This window comes from Loxodonta africana, chromosome 7 (assembly GCF_030014295.1).
Source record: "Loxodonta africana isolate mLoxAfr1 chromosome 7, mLoxAfr1.hap2, whole genome shotgun sequence".
NCBI lineage: Eukaryota > Metazoa > Chordata > Mammalia > Proboscidea > Elephantidae > Loxodonta > Loxodonta africana.
Window position 1 is genome coordinate 80116144 of NC_087348.1, and position 6224 is coordinate 80122367.

General features: G+C 40.1%; 1 pseudogene; it reads left to right on the top strand.

Moving 5' to 3' along the window:
* The first annotated feature begins 2291 nt into the window (after positions 1-2291).
* On the top strand, positions 2292-3414 carry LOC100672122 (olfactory receptor 52E5-like; annotated as a pseudogene).
* Positions 3415-6224: the final 2810 nt, after the last annotated feature.

Genomic DNA, 6224 nt, shown 5'->3' on the forward strand with positions numbered 1-6224 from the left:
GGACGCAGTTTTGAATTTCTTGGGGATGTGACTTAACCGCTGTAAGCCGGATATGACTTCTCCGTAAACGGGGGCAATAGAAACCAGTCGCTGTCAAGTCAGTTCTAACTCATGGCAAGAACTGCACTCTGGAGTTTTCAGGGTAGAAGCTTTTGGAAGCAGATTGCCCCGACTTTCTTCCAATGCACCTCTGGATGTGTTTGAATCTCCAACCTTTAGGTTAGTAATCAAGCGCTCAGCTGTTTGTGCCACCCAGGGACCAAATGGGGACAATGTTGTTGTTGTGTATTGTTGAGTAGATTCCAAGTCGTAGCGACCTTATAGGACAGAGTAAAACTTCTCCATGGGGTTTCCTAGGCTGTATAATCTTATGGCAGCAGATCACCAGGTCTCTTTTCCCACGGAGCTGCTAGGCATGTTCTAACAGCTGACCCTCACTTAGCAGCTGAACACTTAGCCATTGTGCCACCAGAGCTCCATAGTAGGGACAACAGTAGTACCAATTTTAGGCTTGTTATTAACTTTAATAAAATAATACTTGCAAAACACTGAGCAAATGCCTGCAACATAATGTTAGGTGGACTTTTTCCCCCTAACACAACCTGAATTCTTTTTTATTAGAGAGTGAAATTAAAAGAATCTCTGGCAGATTGAAAGTTAGGTCAGGGGAAGACGAGAATAAAAAGGTAAATCTAATCAAAGTTCGTTAGTGGGTGAAAAGGTGCTGACATTGACTTTCATAGGATCGGAACCCATCAGAGAAAAAGATTTGACTAATGCAATTTAGGGAGTGAAAGAGTCATAAATTATCTTCCTTTTCTACAGCAGGATCACGACATTTTTGAAACAATTCCACAGTATATTATTACAGAAAATTGGAAACTGCATAAGCAAATAGTTCAAATGGCACATGCCAGTATACGTCCTAAACAGCTCTTGGAACCTCTGTTAGAGTCAAGGCAAGAGATTTTTTTTTTTTTAATTGTTGCCACCACATCAGATCTCATTGCACTCAAGGCAACACATAGGTGTGCTCTAGACACTGTGCTTCCCAGATCCCACAAGCTCAATACTATAGGTGTTTTACCCATGCCCAGAGTCTACCCAAGAGCACATCAGCAATGACAAAGTTTCTCCCACTCTCATTTGCACACACCCAAGCGCTGTACAGATCCAGTCTTGTTACAGATAACATTCATGGCACAGGACCAGTTACAACTCAGAATCAGTCGCAAGGCACACGAGAGGTTCAATTGTTTCAGTTGAACAAGTCTCCTGCCAACTTAAACATATTCTCACCCATCACTGTATTGGCGAAACTGACTACAGCATTAATAAACACAAACTATACAACTTTTCCATGTTAAGGCATGCTCTGACTTTGCTATTACTCTAACTTTAAAAAAGACAGAGATATTAACAGTGCCACTGTTGAGGTGGCATGATAGGATCGTCCGTATTTATAATTCAACAAGAAAAAGGCAGAAAAGACGTTCACAAATCATAGATCACAATAGGTTCTTAAAATAGCTGGGAACAACCAATGTTAATCTTTTCTGGAAAGGGAATGCAATATAGTGAGTAATGGTACATTGTAGTTCTAGAAGAGAGCACTGTATTGCTGGAATTATGTAAAAGTCTCCTAATATGTGTGAGTTTGTTAATTTCATTCCTCAGCTCAGATCCAAACACCAGCTGTCTGATCCTTCACCTTCATCACAACCCCTCCCACATAGCATCTTCCTAACTTCTCAGGTCTGCTTTTCTAAAATGCATTGTGTTCCTCAACCATCATACTGACTGTGTCACCTCCACCTCAATCCTAGTTCAGCGATACAGTGGTATTTTACACACACACACACACACACACACACTTCATCTTGTTTCTTCTTTATATCCTGATTAACAGATACCCTGAGACATATCTCCAACATACTTTTTGGGAAACAGGAGCATCCTGTAACCAAAATGTCTACAGTAGTATTTTGCAAGAATGTTTCCTGAAGTGAGTAAAGAAAAGTAGTTCAAGGAGAAATCTAGAGAAGGAAATATCTTTAGGAAAAGCAACTCTGGCTCTATTTCCAAAAGGTGGCTCTTTGGACTAGTTGAAGTTAATTCAACAAATTTTTTGCTAATTTAATGTCATGTGCAGGTTTGCCTTTAAGGATTGAAGGGAAGAGAAACACAGGAAGTGCATGACTGCTGCTATTTAGAAATTTTCTGCACAGTTATATATATAGGTGAGGCAAAGATTTCAAAGGCCAAGTGTCTCTTTAACTGTGCCTCATATTCCCTCCCCAGGTCTCTTCTGTTGTATTATGGAATTAAAGAATGGATTTTATGTTTCTCCAAGAAATAGGCAATGTGTTATGAAAGAGGTTGGGGTCTGTTCCTGGAAGCAAGATAACTACTGCAAGAAATGTGGCAATAACCAATTCCCTTCAATATGCTTCATCACAACAATACACAGTTCCACCCCTCTTCCTTCCTTCTGATGGGAATTCCAGGACTTGAAGATGCACATATCTGGATTGGCTTCCCCTTCTTCACAGTGTATCTGACAGCCCTCCTGGGGAACATCACTATCCTGTTTGTGATCCAGACTGAAAGCAGCCTCCACCAGCCCATGTTTTACTTCCTGGCCATGTTGGCTGGCATTGATCTGGGTCTATCCACAGCCACCATCCCCAAGATGCTGGGCATTTTCTGGTTCAATCTCAGGGAGATTGTATTTGGTGCCTGCATCACACAGATGTACACGATCCATGTATGCACTGGCCTGGAGTCTGTGGTGCTGACAGTCATGGCCGTAGACCACTATGTTGCCATCTGCGACCCCCTAAGATATAGCATGATCCTCACCAACAAGGTGATAGCAATTCTGGGCATAGTCATCATTGTCAGGACTTTGGTCTTTGCGACTCCATTTATATTCCTCATCTTGAGGTTGCCTTTCTGTGGTGTCCGGATTATCCCCCATACCTATTGTGAACACATGGGCTTAGCAAAGTTAGCTTGTGACAGTATTAGGGTCAATGTTATCTATGGCTTGATTGCTTTCTCAGTGGGATCCATTGACCTTTCTGTGATTGGATTTTCCTATGTCCAAATCCTCAGAGCAGTCTTCCATCTCCCATCCTGGGATGCCCGGCTTAAGGCACTCAGTACCTGTGGCTCCCATGTCTGTGTCATATTGGCCTTCGACCTGCCAGCTCTCTTCTCCTTCATGACACATCACTTTGGACACAACATTACATCCACATCTTTCTGGCCAATTTGTATGTGGTTGTTCCCCCTGCCCTTAATCTTCTTATCTATGGGGTCAGGACAAAACAGATAAGAGAACATGTATTAAGGATGGTTAACCCTAAAAGCCAGTGATGTTTATGTAAGAGATCTCCAACAATAATTCAGTAAGACAATAATGAGATCAAAGAGAAGTAAATGCTGAAAACTGTTTCACTAGACACATTGTCATGTCCACATAAGCCAATCACTTCAAATCTTCCCCCAGGAAAAAGGGTAGATCTACCCCTTGACCATTATATACCTAGAAAAAGTAACCCAGAGCAATAAACTCAGACATATCCTATTAAATCTATTAGGATTAAATAAAATAAAAATAAATTGTCATTGCCTCAAGTACAAAAGGATAAGGTAATTATTAGGGGAAGAAAGCTAGACTGACATAACTTTCAAGAAAGTTTTAAGGCAACTGTGGAGTAGCATTTTCAGGAAACTCAAGGGAATATGTGTGAGCCAGGGATCGTGAATCTACTGTTCCTTATCAAAACTCAAAGTTAGAGAAAAGCAGTTTTAAACATTTATGAACTGAGGGAACATATTTATGAGCTCTTCTTTTTAGGTCATCTTGGGTGAGATCCATGTCTGTGAAGCATCAAACCAACCTGAAAGGATTTAACTTGGTAATGATGTCAAAATTTTAGGTCTACTGAAAGCAGAAGCTTTGCACTTAGTCACTATTTTGGTTTCTAGCTGAGTAGTTTCCTCAGCAAAAACTTTATTGCTAAGTATTATGAATGAGAATCAGATATTCAACAATTTCATTCAGATCATAGATAGACAAGCAGAAACCACATCAGCATTAAATGGAGTATGTCTTTAGGACAAAGAAAATACCCTCTCAAATGGCTACCTTTAAATAAAAATGCAGATGGGTCTCCTTGGAGAAGGCTATTTGTTTGAACAGTTACCGAGCTCCGGTACCTAGCACTCAGATGTGCAAGAATGGTATACTAGCACCCTTAAACAAGATCGATTTCTCAGCATACTTTCAATAAATTAGTTTACAGAAACAAATGTGGAAAGCTAGTTTGTCAATCTACTCATTAACTATTAAAAACCCAACTGCTGAGGAGAAAATACAGTCACAATAGTATCTCTCCCTCGTGTCAAGTTGTGTGAAAGACCACAATACAATCAGATGATTGTTTAGCTAACCTGGATCTCTGAACAATGGAAAGGGTTTTTATTATTTGAGGGTTTCATTGCATGAAAGTAGGAGAACCCAGAAAAGCTGAGTCCTTGTGTCAGTGTACTTTCTCACTACCAATTCCAGGTATGAGCTGATATATTATCTGCTGTTCTCTTTTCCGTGTGATTTGTGTGTGTGCTATTTGTAGCTAGTTTTTATCAAATTTCAGTCAAGTTCCATTTTACCTGAGGGTTGTGACATCCCTTTTAGGTGTCTTTGAATATCTCTGTGTTAAGCATGGCAATCACTGAATTAATTAACTCTTGGATGGCAGGCTTATTTACACTTCTCAAACGTTGTGATTGACAACAGCTTGCATAAGAGATTCCTTAAAGTTAATTTTGGGTTCTGTTCTTGCTAAGAGTGAGAAAATAAGAGCAAATGTCATAGTTTATGGACAGAAAATAAACACTGCAAAAACAAAGTGAAATGAACAAATTTGTCTCAATCACTAATGTTCACCTAAATAGTTTAAATCTTAGTGAAATTAAATTTTACTTTAGCACACAAAACAAAGAATTTAAACAAATAACAATTAGGTCTTCTGAAATAAACTCATTTTAGAGGTATGAATGCTAACGAGATGTAAACTCCCACTTCTGATGTAGAAATCTTGGGGGAGCTGAGGTAGTAAGAAACAAGTGCCCATCCACAGTGGCAGCAGAGCAGGAAAAGGATTATAAGAAGATTGATGTTGTTGTGTATTGTGTCCTGTTTGCTTACATGACACTTTGGGACTCAGTTTGATTTCTCAGATTTTCCATTTGCCAGGCACCTGAACTGCTGAGGATGAGGTACTTGGGCATAGACTAAGAGGAGACATCACCATCTTCTCCACCGCAATGACATCCATCCCAGGGAGAATACGCAGACGTGAGATTAAGGGAGGGATTTGGGGAATGTGGGTAGAAAGGTGGTTGCTATCATTACGTCTTCTTTGTACTGTGTAGGCCCGATAAAGTCAGTCTCCTTTTTAGGAGCTAATGTTGAGCGCTTATTCAGATCTCAGCCTATAGTTGCAGCTTAGAGAGGAAAGTAATATATCTTTTGTTTGGCAAAACAATGCCTTCTGAAATTGATCTACCCTAATTCCATAGACAATGTCCAACCTGCTTCACTATTTTATTTGAACTACTTAATATTTTAAAATAGAATTTAATACAGTTGGACAAGTAGGAGCATGAATATATAGAGAATCTACCGCTCCCCAAAGACATTGATTTGTCATCTCTGAAATAGTCTGTTTTCTCCATTTCTTGCTTCATTAGTTAGCTAAGAGCCTTTGGGAACACAAAGAGGTTCATCCACTTTTGTGATATCTGTTCCAATGCAGCTCTCCAAATATTTGAACATGGAAAAGAGCAAAATTTAATACTGTCTTACACACAATAAGGATTCTTTGGTTTCTGTAGTCAAGTTGTTGTTGTTGTTCTTGTGAGGTGCCATTGAGTTGGTTCCAACTCATTGCAACCCTGTGCACAACAGAAAGAAACACTGCCTGGTCCTGCACCATCCTTACAATCATTGTTATCCTTGAGTTCGTTGCTGCAGCCACTGTGTCAATCCACCTCATTGAGGGTCTTCCTCTTTTCCACTGACCTTGTCTTTTGCCAAGCGTGATGTCTTTCTCCAGGGACTGACCCTTCCCGACAACATGTCCAAAGTATGTAAGGCCCAGTCTCACCACCCTTGCTTTAAGGAGCGTTCTGGTTGTACTTCTTCCAAGACA